Source organism: Rana temporaria, chromosome 5, assembly GCF_905171775.1.
Source record: "Rana temporaria chromosome 5, aRanTem1.1, whole genome shotgun sequence".
Taxonomy (NCBI): Eukaryota; Metazoa; Chordata; class Amphibia; order Anura; family Ranidae; genus Rana; species Rana temporaria.
The window spans coordinates 174297613-174322630 of record NC_053493.1 but is presented as its reverse complement, the minus strand read 5'-3'; the positions used below and the strand labels follow the sequence as shown (position 1 = coordinate 174322630).

Sequence of the window (25018 nt, the reverse complement as noted above, 5' to 3'; positions counted from 1 at the left end):
TATAAGCCATGACAAATACAGGGAGTGCAGAATTATTAGGCAAATTAGTATTTTGACCACATCATCCTCTTTATGCATGTTGTCTTACTCCAAGCTGTATAGGCTCGAAAGCCTACTACCAATTAAGCATATTAGGTGATGTACATCTCTGTAATGAGAAGGTGTGTGGTCTAATGACATCAACACCCTATATCAGGTGTGCATAATTATTAGTCAACTTCCTTTCCTTTGGCAAAATGGGTCAAAAGAAGGACTTGACAGGCTCAGAAAAGTCAAAAATAGTGAGATATCTTGCAGAGGGATGCAGCACTCTTAAAATTGCAAAGCTTCTGAAGCGTGATCATCGAACAATCAAGCGTTTCATTCAAAATAGTCAACAGGGTCGCAAGAAGCGTGTGGAAAAACCAAGGCGCAAAATAACTGCCCATGAACTGAGAAAAGTCAAGCGTGCAGCTGCCAAGATGCCACTTGCCACCAGTTTGGCCATATTTCAGAGCTGCAACATCACTGGAGTGCCCAAAAGCACGAGGTGTGCAATACTCAGAGACATGGCCAAGGTAAGAAAGGCTGAAAGAAGACCACCACTGAACAAGACACACAAGCTGAAACGTCAAGACTGGGCCAAGAAATATCTCAAGACTGATTTTTCTAAGGTTTTATGGACTGATGAAATGAGAGTGAGTCTTGATGGGCCAGATGGATGGGCCCGTGGCTGGATTGGTAAAGGGCAGAGAGCTCCAGTCTGACTCAGACGCCAGCAAGGTGGAGGTGGAATACTGGTTTGGGCTGGTATCATCAAAGATGAGCTTGTGGGGCCTTTTCGGGTTGAGGATGGAGTCAAGCTCAACTCCCAGTCCTACTGCCAGTTTCTGGAAGACACCTTCTTCAAGCAGTGGTACAGGAAGAAGTCTGCATCCTCCAAGAAAAACATGATTTTCATGCAGGACAATGCTCCATCACACGCGTCCAAGTACTCCACAGCGTGGCTGGCAAGAAAGGGTATAAAAGATGAAAAACTAATGACATGGCCTCCTTGTTCACCTGATCTGAACCCCATTGAGAACCTGTGGTCCATCAGCAAATGTGAGATTTACAAGGAGGGAAAACAGTACACCTCTCTGAACAGTGTCTGGGAGGCTGTGGTTGCTGCTGCACGCAATGTTGATGGTGAACAGATCAAAACACTGACAGAATCCATGGATGGCAGGCTTTTGAGTGTCCTTGCAAAGAAAGGTGGCTATATTGGTCACTGATTTGTTTTTGTTTTGTTTTTGAATGTCAGAAATGTATATTTGTGAATGTTCAGATGTTATATTGGTTTCACTGGTAAAAATAAATAATTGAAATGGGTATATATTTTTTTTTTGTTAAGTTGCCTAATAATTATGCACAGTAATAGTCACCTGCACACACAGATATCCCCCTAAAATAGCTAAAACTAAAAACAAACTAAAAACTACTTCCAAAAATATTCAGCTTTGATATTAATTAGTTTTTTGGGTTCATTGAGAACATGGTTGTTGTTCAATAATAAAATTAATCCTCAAAAATACAACTTGCCTAATAATTCTGCACTCCCTGTACATTACTTGTTAGACCACTCTGAAACTAAGCCTGTGCGTGCAATCATTCAGAGGGGTCTCCGGTACCGTTTTGAGATCGAAGGAACAACTGGGTCATATCTTGGTCTATCTGAACACCCCATCCCCAACAGTAACCATGAATGCCTCTGGCCACAATAGATTCCTTAGAGTGTAAATGTTTTCCATCCGGAAACGTCTGTAGAGAATATATTTGTTCAGGATGCTTAAATTGATGACCAACCTGAAGCCACCGGGAGCTTTCTGAACCACAAAAACGTGGGAATAAAATCCCCGGAACTTTTGATTTTCTGGAACAGGGGAAATTACCCCTTCTGTTTCCCACGTGAAGACTAGATTCAACATGGCTTGCCGTCTTTCTTGGTTTCTCGGCAGATGAATAAGAAAAAAATGTCTGGGGGGGGGAAGATTTTTGAATTCCAACCTGTAACCCCTTTCCATTGTTTGAAGGATAAAGGAATTGTCAGAAATCTTGCCCATTCCTTGACGAAATGGGACAACCTCCCCCCTACCCCTATCCTGGCGTCACTGGGGATTTTTGGAAGGGGCTGAAGCAGTAAAGAGAGTCCCCTTCTTTTGCTTATCTTTGCTAAAAAAACACTTTTTCTTCGCCTGTTGCACGTTGGTTCCAAAATTAGCTTTGTTTTGGAAACCACGAAAAGGCTTCTTATTCTGTGGCTTATTCTTTTGAGAAGAAGGGAACCGTTTACTCTTCTCAGAGTAACGAGCTAGGACCTCCACCAAGGAGGAACCGAATAAGAGCTTGTCTTCAAAAAGAGAATGCTGCAGAGCTTGTTCTTGGAGACCAGGTCCCCCTCCCAAAACTTAAGCCAGAATGCTTGTCTGGCTGAATTATGGAGAGTAGACCTAGCTGCAGCTTTCAGAGGATGCATCAGCCAAGAAGGCTACTGACTGCAATGAGTGGGAGGGACTCCCTAATCTCCTCTTGCCCTTTAGATTGGAACATTCTCCTTTCAGGTTCTTTCCATTCTGAAAGAATCATATCTTTAAGTGACTGGTGAACCAGGAAAGTCATTGACTTCCACCCCTGAAGCCCCCTATACATTCTATCCTGCACAGATTAGATTTGCTGTGGCATCTCAATCTGTTCAGAGTGGGAGGGGGGGGGTTAGCCCGTCAGCGGGTGTGTGTGACCCCCTGGACGGGTTCAGCACACAAAAACAATTAGGCACAGCAGACGGTGGTAGGAGGAAAACAAAAAGCTGCAGATTTTATTTGAACTATATACAAAACAAATGTGACAGAAACAAAAGAAATACAAAAATAAACCCTGGTCACTTGACCGCTTACTGAACACATTGGTGTCCCTAACGCCTGGGTACAGCCTAGTGCTGCCCCAGTCCCTAACTCCCTGCTGGTTAGAGTTTTGGTAATAGTAGCCACACAGGCTTTGTCTCACCGCACAAAGATCACTCACCAGACTATTCACACAGGTCTGGTTCCAGGTTGGAGCACATCTCTTGGCATGCTGGGAGCTTTTGTAGAGGACCTAACAAGCCCACCTGATACAGCTGGGCTCATCAAGTCCTCCCAGCAGGACTCCCAGCACTGCCCATAGAGGTACAAACTGGCATAAAGCCTGGACCTAGGATAAATATATACAGCATCTTGGATGCAACCAGGGGATTTAACCTGCCTACTGTCACAAGAGGCATAAATTGATTTTAAAGTTCATCAATTTCCTCTGCTGGAAAAAATAGGATTTTTTGTACTCACCGTAAAATCCTTTTCTCTGAGTCCATGGACGGACACAGCTCCTTAAATCTTGACAAGTGGGTTATGTTCCCTGTTTACAGGAGAGGACTAGGCAGACACATGTTAGATAATTAAATACATGTTACATTAACAGAGTTGAACAGCCCCACCCAGGGGGCGGTCCCTCCAGACATAACCTTCCTCACTGCAGCATGCAGCCTCAGTTCGTAACAAGCAGTACAAACCTAAAAAGGAGGGGTGGGTGCTGTGTCCGTCCATGGACGGACACAGCTCCTTAAATCTTGACAAGTGGGACGTCCCCAAGCAGTGTCAAAAACGAGGGGTGGGAAATATATCAGTAAAACCAATTTTAACTTTACCCCAAAACAAGCAGAGCTCCTCAGCGGAGTAGGTGCAACTTTAGCTTTAGCTTTACGTCTGAAAATGCCTTACGTAAACGGCGTATCTTTACTGCGACGGGCAAGCGTACGTTCGTGAATAGGCGTATCTAGTGATTTACATATTCTACGCCGAACGCAATGGAAGCGCCACCTAGCAGCCAGCCTAAATATTGCACCCTAAGATACGACGGCGCAAGCCGTCGTATCTTAGATAGGTTAAGTGTATCTCAGTTTGAGAATACACTTAAACTTAGGTCGGCGCAGATTCCGAGTTAGGTCGGCGTATCTATTGATACGCTGGCCTAACTCTTACTGAATCTAGCTATTAGTGAGAGCTTGAAGAACCAAAGACAGGTCCCATTTGGGAGAACTAACAATAGGTCTAGGCTTTATTTTTGCCATTGCCCTAAAGAATCTGAATATAAAAAGGTTCCCTTGACAGGGTTTTTTCCAAAAAGACTGATGAGACTTTCTCCAATCCTTCTCGAAGAAATTCTAGAACCAAAATAGTATTACGAAAATTTTAAGTTTTTGCTGGAACACCAGGTATTATAGCCTTTCCAGACTTTAAAGTATATAGCTCTGGTGGCTTGTTTTCTACTTGCCAGGAGGGTATTAATACGTTTTTCTGATAATCCCTTCCGTCTTAAGATTTGTTCTTCAGAAACCAGGCTGTTAGGTTGAGATAGCCTGGATCTGGATGGAGAATCTGATCCTGAGACAACAGGTCTGCCCTGATTGGCAACCTCTAGGGGGGTTTTGCTGAGAGGTTCATCAAGGTGGCAAACCAAGGCCTCTTTGGCCAGTAGGGGGCTATCAAGATTAGTTCTGTGGACTCCACTCTGAATTTTGCCAATACTCTTGGTACCAGTTGTAACGGGGGGAATGCGTAAGACAAAGGGAAGTCCCACTTGTGGGCCAACGCATCTATCCCGAGAGCTTGATCCTGCCTCTGAAGAGATAAGAAAGCCAGTGTCTTTGCATTATCTTGTTTTGCAAAGAGGTCCACCTGAGGAAACCCCCACTGTAATGTGATTTTCTCGACTACCTCCTGGTTCAGAAACCACTCTGCTTCTCTTACTTCTTTCCTGCTGAGGAGATCTGCTGTGTTTTCCGTACCTTTCAGGTGAACTGCGGATAGAGAGGTCAAGTTGTTTTCTGCCCATCTCAGAATTTGATGAGCTAGCTCCATCAATGTCCTGCTTCTTTTACCCCCTTGTTTTGTTAAAGAGGTAGTAAACCCCCGCCGATTATTTCTCTTTATCAATTAATATGTTACATAAGCTCACTGCATTGCATAGTACATGTAAAATTAGCAAAAACGAGGGCTGCAAATACCTTTTTCCTCCTGTTCTAATTCGCTCTATTTCCGGGTATTGAAAGCGCCATTGTTTGTGCTGCTTAATGATTGCTTATCTGTTGTCACTTCCGCCCTTACAGATTCCATGTTCAAAATCTCGTGCATGCGCCGTAGTGCCTTAAACCAAGCCTCGATCTTGTTCCTCAGTCTGCGGCTGCTGTATTGATTCACTCCCCTGTGTGACGTCTTGTTCAGTCACACGGGAGAGTATCGGGAAGAAAACGCAATGAAAGAACGCGAGACTTCTCCTCTGTGCCTGACAGAGGGGAAGTTTGCTCAGTGTCAATTCCGGAATAGATTAAAATGAAAAACCGGCTGACTTTAGATGCCGGTTTTGAGGGGGGAAAGTGCTCAAGCGCGGTGACGTCATTAAAACAAAAAATATGATTTTAGAGCTAAATACATAGGTGAGTACACTTTCACAGGCATCGATCAGCTGCCTGTGTTAATGGCTAGTTTTTAAGATAAAGTTGGCTACGAGGGTTTACAACCACTTTAAATATATTACTACTGTCATGTTGTCCGATAATATTTGTACATGTTATTTCTTTAGGGCTTGTCAGAACATTTGGGGTTAAAAGAATACATATAACATCGCACATTTTATATGTTTCATAGTGTTCCATATTCATATTATGTTTAGCAGAAAAGATGCCATTTTGTGTCTTAAGTTGAACCACAGTCCAAAGCCTGTGAATGAGGTTTTGTTACCAGAAGGACTTATGTCTCACAGGGGGGTGTAGAAACCTTGTATGTGCCATCTCCCAGATCATATCTCTTGGGGGTTTGACACTGATAAGATAAGCAATATGAAAAGCCTGGCACAGCATGACACAAAACATTGTATTGTCTTTATATACTGAGGCCATGGGGCTTATTCACAATCTCGGTGGGTTTACATATTATACATCTCAAATAGTATTGTGTATTTGTAATGCCTTAACAATATATGTGTATTAGTAATTAATATATAAACCTGTTTAATACATACATTACTAGGGTCCCAAAAATACAAGATCCTAAAATAACTGAATAGTATTAGGCTGCTTTGATCACATTCCGGCATCAGTTCAAGGAACTTCCCAAAGCATGTGTGCTGATCATAAAACCTTATCTCAATCATAAATTTAGGGGTTGCCGAAATGTCTAGGTTTGTTGTCATTTTGTTTGACATATAAAACAATTTATGGTGTTATACCAGGCCAGAAGTCACAGGGGGGTCATAAATCCTGATCAACTCTGCTTGACCCTAAAATTAGGAATTATTCCTTAGACACCACTGCCCCCTACAGGTTAATATCGGCATGGTTCAAGATGGTCACCCACCAAAACATATTGTCATGTGACATAGTCAGTCACGTGATAGGGGAATACACACCCACTTCTTTGGAGAGATAAAAGTGATTACACAGGACAGTCTGAAAAGCTCGGTGGGAGAGAGATGGCAAGGCTGATGGGAGCTGATCTCTGGAGGGCTGATGGCTGGAGCCTGATTTGAGCTGATTTCTGAAGAAAGCCGGAAGGCAGAGAGTGACCGCAAACATGGAAGGGGTTCACAAAAATCCTTCATTAGGATTCGCACTTCTCAATACAGGAAGAGCTCTTACATACTGGTAAAGTATAATCTTACATCCTCTATGCAATAGGTAGTTTAAACAGATACCAACTGGGGCCACTCTATTATCTTAGCAAGTGTTAATTGGATCTGGAAGATTTTTAACTGCAGTATAAAGATCCTTCAGAGGCAATTAAAGAAGTAACGCATTGACGTACTGTATATAGACACTTGTTACATATATCGATCACAATATCATTGTGTGTCCTAGTGAATGGCCTAATGTTGGAATATGTTTAAACAGGTGATGCATTAGAGATATCCTTGTGTGTTAAAAAGACATTCTTGGCCAAATTACCAAGAACTGTCTACAGGACATCTTGTCTTTGTGTTTTAAGAAGTAGTAGCAAGAGATCTGTTTGATATTGAGAAGAAATAACGCAAGGTCAAATTACAAGCCAAAAGGTTTTAAATACGCCAGGGTGATTTATATAAGAGCTATGAATTTACCTTGTCATATAATGTAAATATTATCTGAACATTCAAACATCATTTATCTTTGATTATAGAAGCATAACAATTATTTGTTTTAACACGAATTGTACCTGATTTTAATTTTGCACTATATCTTTAGTTAATAAATATATATATTTTAAATATTCAGTTTGTATTGCTTGTCCTCAAAATAGCACGGATAAAAGAATTTTGATATCTTGTATCGTAGGAAAAGTGTATATCTCCCAAAGCACAGATTTACATATTTCCATAAATACAATAATATTTTATAGTTCAGAATAAACATTCTGACGGTAAATGTAGGCTCTATGCCGAGATACGTCAATGGTTCTGACAGGCTGGCTGAAAAGAGAGAAAAAAAGACTTAGCTGTATAGCCTTCAACTCTCTCCAATTCGAGGATCTCCTGTTCTTCCAGGTGGGCTCCCCACCCCCATGCATTTGCATCCGTTGTTACTCGGTGAGTTACTGGAAAGTTCCAAAGAAGCCCCTTCGAGATGTTTCTTTGGTTTCTCCACCACCAGAGTGATCTTTTTGTCTTTGGTCCTATGTTGAACCTTTTTTGTAGGGGTTCCTGATAGCACCAATTCTTCAGGAGGTCTGCCTGCAGAGGACGGGCATGAAGTCTGGCCCACAGAACCAGAGGAATCGCCGCTGCCAACAGACCGAAAGTGGACATGGCTAGCCTCACAGAGATCTGAGTCGCATTGAAGAGCTTTCAGAGCGGACTGCATTTTTTCTATCTTCTCTTGGGGGAAGCAAAATTCTCTGTTTTACTGAATCTATCTCGTACCCCAAGAACCTCACCCTTTGGGATGGTAGAAGATTGGATTTTTGGAGGTTGAGAAGCCAACCCAGACCCTTTAGGTGAGCTTGGGTTATTTGTAGATTGACCTCCACCTGATCTCTTGAGTCTGCGAACAGCAGTAGATCATCCAAGTAAGGTACTATTGAAATTCCCTTCAGCCTCAAGGGTTCCAGAGCCTCCGCCATCCCTTTCGTGAACACTCTAGGAGAAGAGCAAAAGGCCAAAAGGCAGGACCTGAAATTGCAGGTGCCAAACTTCACCTCCCCCCAGATTGACTGCTAGCCGCAGAATTTTTCGGTATAACTTCCTGTTGCATCAGTTCTTGCAAAAGAGACTTCATAGCCAGGGCTTGTTCCCGGTCCTTTGGTAGATTTGTGATGTAAAATCAATTTGAAGGAATCTGAGAATTCTAGTTGGTACCCCTGTCCGATTAGGCTCAGAACGAAAGGACTTCTTGTTGTATTTTTTCCCAAGCTGGGAGGAAGTCCTGTAATCTCCCCCCTACTGGGAGATGGTCATTGGTTTCTAGGAGTTTGCTCGGGAGGTCTAAAGAGCACCCCTCCCCTGCCTCTTCCTCTCTGAGGATTCCAGGACTTTTTCTGTGTTTGGTCTCTTTCCTTATTGGCTTGCTGAAAAGGACAAAAAAAAAGAAAAAAAAAATTCCTTTGCTGGACCGCTTTCTTCTTTTGCGGGGAAAGATTTTTTTTATCTGCTGTCCTGTCAAGGACAGACTCTAGTTCTGGCCCAAACATCAGGTCTCCTGAAAAGGAAATTCCGCATAATTTTACTTTAGAGGCAGAGTCTGACTAGGTTTTTAGCCAGATGGCTCATCCTGATGGATTCTGCCGAAGCGTCTGCTATATATTTCACCGCGTTTAGCAAAGTGGGAAAGGGCTCCAATAGATCCTTCCTGGAAGTGCCTGCTATCGCATGGTTTTTAAGTTGCTCCAACCAACACTCCATGTTCCTGGCAACAACCGTGGCAGCCATTGCAGGCTTCAGATTGGATAGTACCGAGTCCCGGCTTTCTTCAGTAGCCCATAGCATCCTTAAGGATGCCCATATCCTCAAAGGCTAGATCAGTCTTTCTAGATACTTGGGAGAAGGCAGCATCCAGTTTTGGTTTCTTATTCCAAACCAACTCTTCCTTTTCCTTAAAAGGAAAACGGTCTTTTGAGGGCTTTGGAGAGAAAAAAAAAAAAAAAAAACTCCTTTTTCTGGATCCTTCCACTCTTTCTTAATAGTATCTGTTATGATCTAATGAACTGGGAAGACTATGTCTAACTTCTTCCAGTCCTTGATACATCTTGTCATGTACCGACAACTGGGGATTTTTCTTCTTGTATTTCCAAAGTGGTGTATATTGACTTGAGCAATTCGTCCACCTCCGCCAGCGATAGCTTCTATTTAGAGGATCTTGCCTCATCTTCCTCCTCCAAATCAACGGTTGAGGGGGGGGGATGCTTCCCCTTTCTTCCTCAGACTCACTCTCCCTTGGTCTGGAAGTGGACGGAGGGATACTGGATTGAGAACTCTGGGGCAAATTCTCAAAAGAGATACGCGGACTTAACTAAAGTTTTCTAAATTTACACGGCGCGTATCTTTGCGCCCGATCTTCAAAACGAGTTAAGCCTAGATTTCCGGATTTTCCGTCCTACCTAAAATAATTACACCTGCGCATCCCCGGACGCAAATTACGCTAGTCACGCCGCTGTTTTTGATAGGCAAAGATGCAAATGAGGGAGATAGGGCGATCCACAAAATTAAGTGTGTGGGCCGTAGATTACGCCCTGTGCGCACCTGTTAGTTTCCCTGGGCAAATTTACACATTATAAAAGCAGACCTAATTTTACACATGCCGTGTAAGGGTCTGCTCAAGCAACTGAATAGAGGTAGAGCTGACAACACATCTCTGCAGGACAACAATCTGACTGCCAAAATGCCCGGCACATCAATGATTGTAACGGCACTCGCCACTTTACAGGCACAAAGAAGGAGGAGGGCACAGAGGAGGATGCGGGCACAGGAGAGGGTCTACCGCCCACGGCGCGATCTGTTCGCCATGCCTGATTATGAGGTGTATGGCAACTTCAGATTTGACAGGGAAGCCATCCTGGAGCTCACCCAAATACTTCAGGAGGATCTCACCACCCCAACCCAACGATCCCATGCCCTGCCACCTCTACAAAAAGTTATGGCAACCCTTCATTTTTTGGCCACTGGGTCTTTCCAGCGTGCATCTGGAGGTCTGGCTGGGATGGTGCAGTCGACAATGAGCCAATGTGTCCATCAGGTGGTCCCTGCCATACTGCGGCGCATGGTCAACCAGTTTGAAAAGCCCACCCAGGAGGAGCAGCGTCTGCAAGCCATGACTGACTTCTACAACATTGGTGGCTTCCCACGGACCATCGGGGCGATAGACTGCACCCATGTGGCACTACAGCCCCCCATGAAACTGAGCACCTGTTCAGGAACAGAAAAGGCTGGCATTCGATCAACGTCCAAGCTATTGTAGATGCTCATGGCCTCATCTGGCAAGTTTGTGCCAAATCTCCAGGGTCGTGCCACGACAGTTTCATTCTCCGGCAGACCAAGATCTACCAAGACTTGGAGCAGAATGTGTATGGAGACAGCTGGCTGATTGGTGAGTGACATTGGTGTCAGGTATGCCCCCCCCCCCATGATGCAGACATCACAAGGGGCACATGCATGACTAACATCCTCCTGTCTTTTCCCTTACAGGTGACTCTGGATATGCCTTGGGACCCCACCTAATGACACCATTTAGGAACCCCCAAACACCAGGAGAACACAAATATAATGAGGTGCACATTCGCACCCGGTCAATTGCAGAGCGGACATTCGGGCTTCTCAAGTCCCGCTTCAGATGCCTTGACAAGACTGGGGGTACACTCTTGTATTCCCCAGACTTTGTCTGTCAAATAATTGGGGCATGTTGCATACTACACAATTTTGCAATGAGAAGGGGCCTGCATATTGAGTTATGTCCTGACCTGACCCCCCACCCAGGCAATCCCCGCCCCCCCCAACCACCTCTACCCGGTCTGCTGAGGGCACAGCAATAAGGAGACGACTTGCTGAAGGCATCTTTTCCCAGTAAATGGACCTTCATTATCTCACTTTATTGTTTGGTTTTACACCATAAACGCACAGATATTATGTGACATTTAAAATGTTTCTTTGCACAGTAAATGCACATTAATTATATGACAATGAGAATGTCTTTTTTCACAGAAAACGCACATTAATTATCTCACAATGAGAATGCATGAATGCACACCACTGTGGTCCCTAGCACAGACACATCACATGCACATCGAATTGGATTAGATCCAAGTACCCCCCCCCCCCCCTTGGTACTTGGGAGCAGTAACGCCCCGCCATGGCTCCAATTATGTCACTGTGCATTCATACACCATTCAGGAACCTGGGATGACTTCTCCCTGGTCCTGGGGATCCCTACTCCACCAAAACTGAGGGTGACACCCTTATGTTATCAGGAATGCCACCCCCCCCCCCCACATTCACACATCATTCACACACATAAACCAAATCATAAGTACAGTATAATAAAAAAAAAAAAAAAAAGTACCCCTGCAACTTAGTGATGTTGCCGAGTACTCCTTCTGGGCTGGCCACGGCCAACTGGAGGATCTTCACGGGGGGGGGGGTCTGTGCAGGGGAGGGAGTATCTTCACGGGGGGGTCTGTGCAGGGGAAGGAGCCTCCCCTGGTGTCTGTCCTCCTGCTGGCCTGCCCTCCAAGGCCACGGCTATCCTTGTCAGACAGGCAGTGATGTCAGCCGTATTAGCCTGGCCAGCCCGGGTATTGTCCTGCACAGCCCGGGTATTGGCCTGCACAGCCTGGGTCAGGGCAGTCACCTCCTGGGCCACGCCTGTTGTGGCGTTCTTCAGGTCCCACAAACAGGTGATGACCCCCACTGAGTTGGTGGCCACATCACCCAGTGAATCCCTCATTAAACCCAGGCTGTGCTCCACCTTGGTCATTGTTTTTTTAATTTCACCCAGACTGCGGGTCTGCCGGGCATTGTCCCTCAGCAGACTGACCGGCAGACGCTCAAACCCCCCCTGGTTTCCGGGGTCGGCCTCCTACTTGCCCCTGAGGCTTGTGGCCTTCGAGGAGGGGTTGGAGTGACCCATGGGGGCTGCTGCATGTTGGAGGAGGGTTGGGAGGGGCCACCCCTGATGGTGGCCTGACTGCTGGGTGCCTCTGGGGTACCCTCATGGGATGACTCAAAGGTCCTATCTTAGCCCATCAGGATTTGCTGGCCAATAACAATATTTTCATCTTCCTCCCCCTCATCCTCCTCCCACTCAACATCCAAATTAGGGGAGTTGTGGGCACTCCCCTCCCATGGCGAATCCTGCCCTTCTCGGGACTCAGCATCAGCCTGTCTTGGGGGTGGTGCAGCAGCCTGCCCTGATGGGCCAGCAACCTCCTGCCCTGATGGGGCTGCCACCTCCTGGGCTGATGGGGCTGCCACCTCCTGGGCTGATGGGGCTGCCACCTCCTGGGCTGATGGGGCTGCCACCTCCTGGCCATCTGGGGAGGACAAAACAATCACAGGTTGGTGGATCCACACACTTGGCACATCTTCCCTTCCCCCACCCACACATGCTAATCACCAGATAGAAAAAATAAAAAAATAAAAACGTACCTGTCCTCACAGGAGCTTCAGAGTCAAAGCCAGGCAGGCCCACCACCTGCTGTGGGTGGAAACACTGGGCCACTGCCCATTCCTCCTCACTCATCCTGACTGGGCAGGGTCCCCCTCCTCCAGTGCCCCTGGTATGGGCATGCAGCGTTGCCAGCTTGTTCCGGGACACGCTCTTTAAATCGTTTATTTTTTTTGGGATTCCAGCGATGGTCCTGGTCTCTCCCCCCCCCCCCCCCCCCCGACGCATTGATCCGATCGGTGATCTTTTTAAGGATCTCCTTCCTCCTGGCCGGGGTGGTGTTCTGGCTCTCAGGGCCATGTAGAAAACGACCATATTTTATGATGCCCTGAGCAAGAATATGCTTCTCTGCCACTGAAAAATTTAGCTTCCTGCGCTTGGTGGCCATCACAGACACCACCCAGCAACAGGAAACTCACCCAAAAAACAATCAACAATACACACACACACAACAAACAAAAAAAATCACAGCAAAAAAAAAAACACAAACAGACAGCTACTATAAATTCAAAAACAAACAGGCAAAAAAGGGAAACAAAAAACAATCACACACCAAAAAACAAACACTTATCAAAAACAAACAGGCAAAAAATCAAAACAAATAACAAATTATCAAAAACAAACACCAACTATACTCTACAACTCCTCAACAAATTTTCTCACAAACAAATCTTACCAACAAACACTGACAAACGTTCAAAGCAGAAGCAACTTGCTTTAGGAAGGGAACACAGGGAAATACTTTTGCAAGGGAAGTGTGTTTGACTGGGGCTATTTAGACACAGGGCGATCCTCAAACTAAGTACGCTTGGCCTTTTACCTATCTCACTGATTGCGATGAGCAAAGTTCTGCACATGCCCAGTGAGGTCCAGATTCGTGTGCGCATGCGCAGTACGGCCGGCCCTTCATTTGCATGGGGTCACGGCTCATTACAATGAAGCACGCCCACTTCCTTCCCACTTGCCATAACCACGCCTTACGCCTCGGAATTAAGGTTACGGATGGCACAATTTTGTGCGCAAATGCGCTGTGGATACGGCACTTACGACACCAACTTAGGGCGCCGTAACTTAAATGACATAAGTTAGGTAATACTAAATTTGCACAGCTTTTTGAGAATTTGGCCCTCTGTTCCTGGCTGGAACTCTGGCCTCTTTTCTTCACCAGGGAACGCACTGCCCCTAGGGTCTCTGCCAATTCTTTTCTTACAGAGGATAAAAGATCTTTACACTTCTGTGTAGATTCTTCCATCACCAAGTCCGCAAAGCAGGGCCTGCACATTGGTTTTTGCCAAGAGTCCCTTAAGGAATTTTTGCACAAGGGGCATTTTCTTCCTGTTCACTCTGACTTTCAAGTGGCTTTCTGAAATAACAGTAAACAAAAAAAACCCAGGTCCTATTTTAGGATCAACAGGGATACCTAATAGAGAGAACACACAGAAACCCTAGCATACACCCAAAGTCTCACTCCTTGCTTAACTGCTATTAGAACATTTCCCCTATAGCAGACAGCTTCAGGTTTTTTAGGACACACAAGAAAAAACACCCAGTCCAAGTAAAGGAAGAAGGCGCCACTGCACCTCTCCTACCTGGGCCTGGCCGGGAGCCTGCTTCCGTCATCGCTGCTGACGATTCAGCTTCCTCTATTGTGGATCGCCTCAGCTGCCGCCTGTGGGATTTTAAATCCTTGCTCTTGCTCAGCTCCTCCTATGAGCAGAAAGAAGTCCCGGCCAGCGGACCCGCCCCTTCCTCCTGCGTTCCAGCAGCTGGAACCAATCGCTGCTACGCCCCGCCGGAAGCCACCGCCCACTGGAACTGACGTCACCCGCCCTCCGTAATCGGCGCCGCCATGCAGAGACCTGGCATGGACACTATGTGAGCACAACCGCGGCCCCCCCCGAACACCCTGGGCGGCCGACCATTACTGCTGTGAGCCGGCGAAGGAAGGGACATCGGAGCACCCCCCTCTCATGCGGGAAGGAGCTGGGCTGGTCTTTTAGAAAAACAAACAGTGAAGGTACTGCCAAAACTCCAAAACTGCCAAAAAAGAGAGAGCGCAGCCCCACTAGTACCCCAGCAGTGCTTCCACCATGGCGGAGGAAACACTAAAACTGAAGGCATAGTGGAAGCAGCTGCTTTTTAAAGGGGTGTTGTCATGCAGTGTTACCAGTGAAGAGGTCCTGAAAGGCGGAGAAAACACAAATAAATCCAGCCTGTAAAGCACCACTCTAGGTTACCCATGCTGTGCGGAAACCACCAAATGCTCATGGAATTAAAAAAAAAAAACCTTTCCCTATTCTTTGCTTCAACAGGCTTCTTCCTTTCTGTGCGACCAATCACACAAAGCTGCTTCAGGGTGACTATGAGGGCCCATCCACATTCCACAGCATTATGGAAAATAAAAGAGGTGATTGTTCTTACCTCTCTGCCCTACTGTATTGTGAACAGAGCACTACTGTATTGTGAACAGAGCACACAGAAAGTAATTGTTTTCTATATGCCCCTGCACGCTTCAAATTTTTTTTTTTTTTTTTTGCTGTAACTGATTATAAAGTGTGAGCTGGCGTTTGGATTCAGTTCGTTAGTGTATCTAAATCTGCCAATATATTTAACATTACCCCCCCCCCCCCCAGACTGACAATACTGCTATCCACATGTGCCCCCTTTGCTTATTCATTCAGAGTTGTGTCTCACTAAAACATGTAGTGTATTGCTGGTCAGATCATCAGGTGAAAACAGAGTGAAAGACGCCTGAAAAAAGAAAACTAATGCAAGCACCACATCTAATGATTATGCTGCAATATATTACAGTTTTGGGTTTGGGTTTAATACCGCTTTAAAAGCAGCCTTAAAGGGGTTATAAAGGCAGAAGGTTTTTTATCTTTATGCCAGGGCTCGACAAAATCCAAGCACCCGGTCGCAATTGCGACAAGAAATTGTGACCTGGTGCCCACGCCCGCCGGTAATTGAGGCTGCGGCTTTGCGGCCCTCACAAGGCAGCAAAGCCGCGGCCTCAATTACCATCCGGCGCACGGAGGCACAGGACCCTGTGTCTCCGTGCGCCCCCCACCTTCTCTGCGCGATCATGGCAGGCCCGCGACGGACGGTAATTGAGGCCATGGCTTTGCGGCCTTGTGAAGGCCCAAGCTTCCTTTCGTGACCTGGCGCCATCTGGTGGTGGCCATTGGCATTACAAGTAAAACAGCAGTTCTAATGTGTTTTTTCACTGCCATGTCCTTCCCTCTAATGAGAACCCCCAAACATTATATATATTTTTTATTCTAACACCCGAGAGAATAAAATGGCGGTCCTTGCAATACTTTGTCACACCGTTTGTGCAGCAGTCTTACAAGCGCACTTTTTGGGGGGAAAAAAAATACACTTTTTTTAATTAAAAAATAAGACAACAGTAAAGTTATCCCAATTTTTTTTTATATTGTAAAAGATAATGTTACGCCGAGTAAATTGATACCCAACATGTCACAATTCAAAATTGCGTCCGCTCGTGGAATGGCGACAGACTTTTACCCTTTAAAATCTCCATAGGCAACGTTTAAAATTTTACAGGTTGCATGTTACAGAGGAGGTCTAGAGCTAGAATTATTGCTCTTGCTCCAACGATTGCGGCGATACCTCACAAGTGTAGTTTGAATACCCTTTACATATGCGGGTGCTACTTAACTTTAACTTTTTTAGCTGGCTCCTAGATTCCAAGCAAATTTGTCAAACCCTGCTTTATGCATTAGGATAAAAAAAACTTCTGTGTGCAGCTGCCCCCCTTAACACTTACCTGAGGACCCTCTCTGTCCACTGATGTCCACAAATGTCTCAGTTGTCCGAGATTTTCCTTCCTGATTTGCTGAGACACAGCAGCAATGCCACTGGCACCTGCTGCTGTCAAAGTCAGCTAGCCAATCAAGGGAGAGATGGGGCAGAGCGGTCCGTGTCTGAATGGACACACGGAGCTGTGACTCAGCTCGGGTGCCCCCATAGCAAGCTGCTTACTGTGGGGGCACTGAACAGGAGGGAGGGGCCAGGATCACAGGAGAGTGACCCACGAAAAGGAGGATTTGGGCTGCATTGTGCAAATTCACTGCAACAGCAGGTAAGTATACCATGTTTGTTACTTTTATAGAAAAAAAAAAAAAACACCCCGTTAGACTTACCAGTAACGGTATTTCCATGAATCTTCCAGGACAGCTACTTGAGAGATGATTGATTTGTGTTTCCTGCAGAGGGCGAAGCCAAACAGAATTTAAAAGGCCCCTTCCTCTTCTCTGACCCTCAGTTTTTGAAGATCAAGTAATCCTCCACCAAAAGTGTACCAGGCGGAGAAAATAACAGAATCTCACTAAACACCACCACCAGGTAAAATAAGGAGACCAGTGAATAAAGAATATGGTGAGAATTTAGACACTGTCCTGGAAGTTCATGGAAATACCGTTACCGGTAAGTCTAATGCCGCGTACACACGACCGTTTTTAATGTCCTAGAAAAAACAAAGTTTTTCTCGACGTGATTCTTGTCAAGCCTGCCTTGCATACACACGATCATGAAAAAAAATCCTCAAGCAAAGCGCGGTGACGTACAACAGCACTATAAAGGGGAAGTTCCATTCAGATGGCGCCACCCTTTGAGCTGCATTTGCTGATTTCGTGTTAGTAAAAGTTTGGTGAGAGACGATTCACGCTTTTCAGTCTTCGTGCTGTTCAGTCTGTTAGAGTGTGACGAATGTGCCATCTCCACTACAAACGCTAGTTTTACCAGAACGAGTGCTCCAGTCTCATAACTTGCTTCTGAGCATGTGCTTTAAAGTCTACACACGACCGTTTTTTTCACGATGTGAAAAATTCGAGCAGGTTCAAAATTTTTAATGGCTATTTTTCACGTCGAGAAAAAATGCTCTGGAGCCTACACACGGTTGTTTTTAATGACCAATTTAAAAAATTGCATTTTTCTCATCATGAAAAACATTCGGGTGTACGCGGCTTTACAGGGGTTTTCCCCCCTCATCTTCCAGGACAGCTACTTGAGAGGATAAGCAAGATTCTATACCGTAGGGAGGGACAACAGCCTGAAGTACTTAACTTCAAAAGGAGAGGTCCTGGCTGGAGAGCATCTGGAATCTATAATACTTGATAAATGCATGAGGTGGAGGACCAAACAACAGCTTTAGGGCTCTTTCACACGGAGCGGACCGTTTCTCGGTCCGCTCCGTGTGTCTGCCAAAGCTCAGCGGGGATCCCCGCTGAGCTGTCGGCGGATAGGGCGGTCCCCGCACACAGTGCAGGGACCGCCCTGTCTCTGCTCTCCCCTATGGGGGACCGGATGCAGACGGTCCGTCTGCATCCGGTCCGTTCCGCCGAACGGAAGAAAAATATGGTTTCTTCCGTTCGGAAAAGAGGAACCCGACTGACGCGGACGTTAGCGGATGCTCCATCCGCTAACGGACGCGTCCCCATAGGGATTCATTACAAGTCCGTTAACGGACTTGTAATGAACGGACAGATGGAGCGGACGTCTGAAAGGGGCCTAAGATATTTGAAAAAGGTTCCTTTGCGCTATTATGGACTACTAATAATGATAACCAAACAAAATAGTGAAGTGCAGCAAAACCCAATAGTGTTACAATACACAAGTGAATTATTGTTGAAAAGGGGATTCTGCGCAAAGCTTCACGCTACCAAAAATGAGTGACCGTGATAAGTAATAAACTGTGCAAAATTAATACACATAGGTACATAAAGAGCCAAACTCTAAATGCATAAAGTGGAAATAATGTGAAAAAATGAAAAGTGCCATGTGTCCCATAAGTTAATACAGTGACGAACTGTCAAATGAGAATAGGGATGCAGTTGAATGTCCACTAGGCCAGGTATAGGTAGATGACTGACAAATGGGTGATCATATCCATCAAAGGGCTCCCAGAACTCTTACCTCAATACTGAAGGTATAGGGCATCAAAGAGGACCTTAGTGGCAATTGTCTCCTTGCAGCCACAGTGTCTTCCCACCTGTCACACGTCCATGGGGTATTCCCTCAATCAGTCCCTAGTAACACTCAGATCACAGTGAAGGGGGGAGAGAGAGAACAAACAAGGCCTCCAATAGTGTAGTAGGTAAACTCAGGGGGAAGTTTAATAAAGAATAGCCTGTGCTTACATAAAACAACCAGCAGCGTGCTCGGCGCCTGCTTACATCACTCCAGGTGTACGTCCGTCCAATCCCTACGCGTTACGACACGGTCACGTGTCTTCATCTGGGGAACCCGATTGGTGGTAGGGCTAGTGTTTATATATCTCTCAAAACCGGAAGTTGTATCGCGGTCATTTTGTCGTAGTCCGTCGCATACTGTATACTGTGGCCATTAGATTGATAATCCAACACAGCAGTAACTAGCGGTGATTGGCTAAGAGCGGGTATCCTCCCACAAATAATTATATGGACTACACAAATAGACTGGAACTGGTAAAATATGGCAAACACTGCGGTATTAAAATCGCCATAAAACGGGATAGATTGACATGGTAAAATGTCTTAAAATATGTAAAACAATAAAATATAAAAACTTCAAATGCTGCCCAATCAGGAGAGCACCTACAGCAAAATATGTATAAATACACTGGTAGAGGAAACTCATAAATATATAGGAGAGAAATCTAATCAATTTAATGGCCACAGCATACAGTATGCGGCGGACGATTTTTTGAGAGATATATAAACACTAGCCCTACCACCAATAAGGTTCCCCAGGTGAAGACACGTGACCGTGTCGTAACGCGTAGGGATTGGACGGACGTACACCTGGAGTGACGTAAGCAGGTCGCCGAGGACGCCGCTGGTTGTTTTATGTACTGCACAAGTTTTTTTCTTTTGATGTAAGCACAGGCTATTCTTTATTAAACTTCCCCCTGAGTTTACCTACTACACTATTGGAGGCCTTGTTTGTTCTCTCTCTCCCCCCTTCACTGTAATCCGAGTGTTACTAGGGACTGATCGAGGGAATACCCCATGGAAGTGTGACAGGTGGGAAAACACTGGCTGCAAGGAGACAATTGACACTAAAGACCTCTCTGATGCCCTATACCTTCAGTATTGAGGTAAGAGTTCTGGGAGCCCTTTGATGGATATGATCACCCATTTGTCAGTCATCTACCTATACCTGGCCTAGTGGACATTCAGCTGCATCCCTATTCTCATTTGGCAGTTCGTCACTGTATTAACTTATAGGACACTTTGCACTTTTTCACATTATTTCCACTTTATGCATTTAGGCCCCATGCACACGAGACGCTGCTAAACTCGAGTTCAGAGGCATTTGGGCATTTTTTTCAACTGCCCCTGAACACATTTAATGTTATCCTATGTGTCCATGCACACGATCACGTTTTTTGGCGTTTCAAAGCAGTTGGGTTTAGGGCCGTTTTTCCAAACCCAAAATGTTGGGTTCAGAAGCTTTCAGCTTTTGCGTTTTAGACGCAAATCGCGGCACAAATAGTTTGATTCTGAGCTTGGGGAGGGTCTACAGTGTTTTGGGGATAAACTCTGACAGCCGCAAATCGCTGGTAAAACGCTGCAAATCGCGTTTTGCCTTTGAAAAGCTGAGATTAGAGGCATTTGTAATAGCGTCTCGTGTGCATGGGGCCTTAGAGTTTGGCTCTTTATGGAACCTATGTGTATTCATTTTGCACAGTTTATTACTTATCACTGTCACTCATTTTTGGTAGCGTGAAGCTTTGCGCAGAATCCCCTTTTCAACAAGCTTTAGATATTTCTTCCCATGATGCTCCAGATCTTTCTGCCTACTATGCGGCCAAAGATCTAGTCAAATGACCACTAACTCCGGTAGGAGGGGTGTGACCTGACACTCTGTAAGCTTCACAAATTGCTTCCCTAATCCATCTGGAGATGGAAACCTTGGATGCTTTGGTCCCCTTCTTGGGGCCACTGAACAAAAGAGCTGGGAGGACCTTCCAAATTCCCTAGACCTTTCTGGATAAATGTAGAAGACATCTTTTTACATCCAAAAAACGAAACCTTTCCTTCTCCGCATTTCGGGGGGAGGAACAAAAACTAGGAAGAACTACCTCCTGGGACCTGTGAAAGCTGGAAGAGACTATGGATAAGTACAAGGGATCAGGCCTAATCACCACTCTGTCCTCTAAAACCTTAAAAAAAAAAAAAAAAAAAAAAAAGAGGAAAGGGACTCTAAATAAGAAATTCTTCTCCCTGACGTTATGGCCAACAGAAAGGTAATCTTTAAAGTAATCAATTTCAGAGAGGCCTTGTGTAACGGCTCAAAGGGAGCTTTGGTCAGAGCATTCAAAACCAAATGACAGATCCCAGGGAAAAATCAGTTTAACAACCCTGGGTGTACGTCTAGCTCTGGCTGAAAGAAACCTTTTGACCAAAGGGTCCTCAGCTAGTCTATCTGTAAACAGACAGTGCAGCCACTTAAACTCTAAGAGCCGGTTCACACTGGGGCGACTTGGGATCCGACTTGAAGTCGCCTCAAGTCGTCCCAAGTCGCGCTGTCGAGAAAAACAATGCAAGTGAATGGGAGCGGTTTTAATACCCACGACTCGAGTCGCTCCGACTTCAAAAGAAGTTCCTGTTCTACTTCAATCCGACTTGTAGGCGATTTGTACCCATTGATTTAAATGGAAGTCTGATCCAAGTCTGATCACTGTCTTAACTGAAGCGACTTTCCAGGAAGATAACATACATTTCTCAGGCAAACCTCTCCCTCCCCCTCCCTCCCCTAGAGCCGATTGTTGTTTGATTGGCCACTGGAAAGTCTCCTGTCCTGGAGACGACTTCAAGTCGTGTTGTAAATCGCCCCAGATCGCACTGTGGTTCATGCTCAAGTCGTGTCGGAGTCGCCTCTGAAAGTCGCGCTGGAAGTCGTGTCGCCCTAGTGTGAACCGACTCTAAGGGTGCTGACAGAAAGTCCTTTCTCCACTCCCTTCTGTAAAAAAACAAGTATATAGGGAGTAGAAAAAGAACCAACTCCTGTTTTCTTCTGCCAGAAAACAAAAGTTTTCCCAAACTTTCCCATAAATATCTTTCTTGTGACTAACTTACGACTGCCTAGGATAGTCTCCATAACCTCCTCTGAACACTCCCTTAGCTGCAAAATGACCCACTCAGCCTCCAGGTTGTCAAATGGAAGGTCTGAGGGTTTGGATTAAGCACTGGCCCTTGATGGAGAAGATCTCTCCACTCCAGCAGAGGCCAGGGGACCTCTACTGAAAGTGCTTTCAGAGAGAAGAACCATCTCCTCCTTGGTCACCAAGGGGCAATCAGGATAACTTCTGCTTGATCCTAAACAATCTTCCCAACCAGTGGCATGGAAAGGAGAGGGCATCTGTCCCTTTCCCTTTCCAGAGAGAAGAAATCCGGTAGCTTCTTGTTGAGCCAAGGTGCAAAAAGATCCACTCTGGAAATACCCCACCTTAACTGGTGCCGCCCAGTATGGGGATGTTGTTCTGGAGTGTCCCTGTCCAGCCCTCTCCTCTCCCTCCTCGACGAGGTGGCTGAAACTAAAAGTGCTCTATGGAGGAAAGCTGTCAGCACACAAACTGCGTTAAGGAGCAGCTTGTCAATATGATCAGCAGAGGAGCATTCTCAGTGTGCAGCGCCGCGGGGGTTAAGAGTGCAGGACTTGTTTCTAACAGCATGTCAAGCAACAAGTCCTGCACTCTTACCCCTGCATCGCTGCACACTGATAATGCTCCTCCCGCTGATCACACCGACTATATGCTCCTTAACACAGTGTGTGTGTGTGTGTGTGTGTGTGTGTGTGTGTGTGTGTGTGTGTGTGTGTGTGTGTGTGTGTGTGTGTGTGTGTGTGTGTGTGTCAATAGCTTTCCTCCATAGATAGGCAAAGTCAAGAACACTGCTCTTGATAACACCGCCCTGTCCCCTTTACTGACATACTAAGGCAGGCTGCAAATGATGGGCACTGGCCTGCTGCATTTAAAGGAACCTGGTGAGGCTGCATTGATCTCCTGTACCGTGTCCCCAGTCTCTGACCATCTCCTGTATCGCGTCCCCAGTCTCTGACCATCTCCTGTACCGCGTCCCCAGTCTCTGACCATCTCCTGTACCGCACCGTTTCAGTATCTTGTATTTTTCAGTATCGGTTCCCGCACAAAAAAAATCCATTCGGTGCATCCCTACTTTTTAGTCTCCTAAAGTAGAGAAATACCAAAGACATGATCACAACCCATCTGGGTATCAAAAAAAAAAAAGGGGGGGGGGGAGGGGTCTGCCAACAACAGTTACCAGACCTACAAAAAATAAGCATTATGGTGTGTACTCCTGGAGGGTCTAGAAACACAAAACAACTGAGGGTCAGGAGGAGAGAGGGAGGGGCCCTTTTAATTGTGTCTGATTTGTGTTTTCCTGTAGAGGGTGGAGCCAATTATCTCTCAAGTAGCTGTCCTGGAAGATGAGAAGGAGAAAAAAAAAAAAAAAAACACAAAGACTTTACAATCACTTTAAAGTGGAGGTTCACCCGGAAATTTAAATTTTTAACATTAGATTCATGCTCATTTTGTGAAGGGGAATCTGGTAGTTTTTTTAAAAACGAAGCAGTTCTTACTGTTTTAGAGAACGATCTTCTCCGCCGCTTCTGGGTATGGGCTGCGGGACTGGGCGTTCCTATTCGATTGACAGTCTTCCGACAGGCTTCCGACGGTCGCATCTATCGCGTCACGATTTTCCGAAAGTAGTCAAACGTCGGTGCGAAGGCGCCGTATAAAGCCGCACCGACGTTCGGCTTCTTTCGGCTACTCGTGACGCGATGTATGCGACCGTCGGAAGCCTGTCGGAAGACTGTCAATCAAATAGACGCAAGTTTCACAACTCGCATTCGGCGCTCTATAAGTATTTATTCCAATCCAATCCAATTAGGAACGCCCAGTCCCAAAGACCATACCCGGAAGCGGCGAAGAAGATCGCTCTCTAAAACGGTAAGTGCTGCTTGGTTTTTAAAAAAAATACCCGATTCCCCTTGACAAAATGAGCATGAATCTAATGTTAAAAAAAAAAATTTCGGGTGAACTCCCGCTTTAAGTTGAGATTTATCAAAACAGAAACCTAAAGGCCATCAACTTTTTTTGGGGGGGGGAACATGTATACCCCCACGGAATGCACAGGAAGTCCCATTGCCATCAATCGGGACAAAGGGGCTGCACAGACACAACCACGGTGACAGGTCTTGGGGGTCTTTCAGAGCTGTGCAGCCACACGGGGAGCAGCAGCAGCTGTGTCTGCGCACCCACTGCATCCCAATTAACAGCTATAGGACTGCCTGCAAAGGGATGCACAGAACACCACCTGTGCAACCCCATGGGGTATACACATACATTTTATGGGGCACAGATTAATAAGCCTTGTGTGCATAAGGTGATTGGGAATGCAGTTTGAAGCAGGTCCAATAAACCTATCAATGAACTCAGACCACTCACTTGCTAGCATAGTGCACCTCCCTCATTTGTTTTTAATATCCATTCCTAATACACATACAAAAGAACACATAGGTGTAAATGTGACCTAAATGGAGCAGATGTAATTGCACCCACATTAATATGGCACACACACCAAGTAAAATTAATGCATGGGTCAGAGCACAGCATACACCACTAGCATCTAAATCAGAAGGCAAGTACAAAACCCAACTGAGCGCATTCATATACCATAATAACCACCAATCACAGCACACTCAGTGTGCATTATTAACCACCGGGATACAGAATATCCCGATAGCAACATTTCCAACACGGACTGCCTCCTACCTATTGATAAACAATATAATAACAGCTCGCATACCACTTCAGATGAAACCGGAAGATTATATGGTAACTCAGCAATACACTTCCTTAATGTCTGCCCCGCCCCAACCCCAGAACGACCAATCACGGCAGACGTTTAAACGTCATACAGGCGAGTCCTCTGTGGTTCGCTCTGTGATATGTGGTAGAGGAAATTCTGACCAATGAGCGATGTAGGCGAAACACTAGCGAGGGACGCTGGGAGCCTGGTATGCTGCACACTAATGCGTGCTTCCTATATTATGTAGGAAGGGCTTATGTGGCCTCAGCCTGTGGCTAGAGGGTGGAGATGATAGTATGCAGTTTTGTGTGCTGGGTATTTTCTTTTCAAATGTGTGTCAAGTAAAATGGTTTGGGGTTCTTACGGTTTAATATGGAAAGAATGAGAGTGCTTAAAGCGGGGGTTCACCCTTAGAGGGCACTTTTCCCCCTTAGATTCCTGCTCGTTTTTACTAGGGGAATCGGCTATTTATTTTAAAATATGTTCAGTACTTACCCGTTTACGAGAT

The 25018-nt window shown here is 45.7% G+C and overlaps 1 protein-coding gene across 2 annotated transcripts in view; it reads right to left on the bottom strand.

Annotated features, from left to right (window-relative positions):
- Positions 1 to 24598, bottom strand: part of EXOC3 (exocyst complex component 3) — a 385796-nt gene extending 361198 nt beyond the window's left edge. The window contains exon 1 of one of the 2 annotated variants that reach the window (XM_040353404.1): positions 24508 to 24598. The gene's annotated coding sequence lies outside the window, so the exon portion shown is untranslated. Of the gene's footprint in view, positions 1 to 24473 lie in introns of both variants that reach the window. The other variant, XM_040353405.1, reaches the window with a different exon arrangement.
- Between the last annotated feature and the right edge of the window lie 420 nt (positions 24599 to 25018).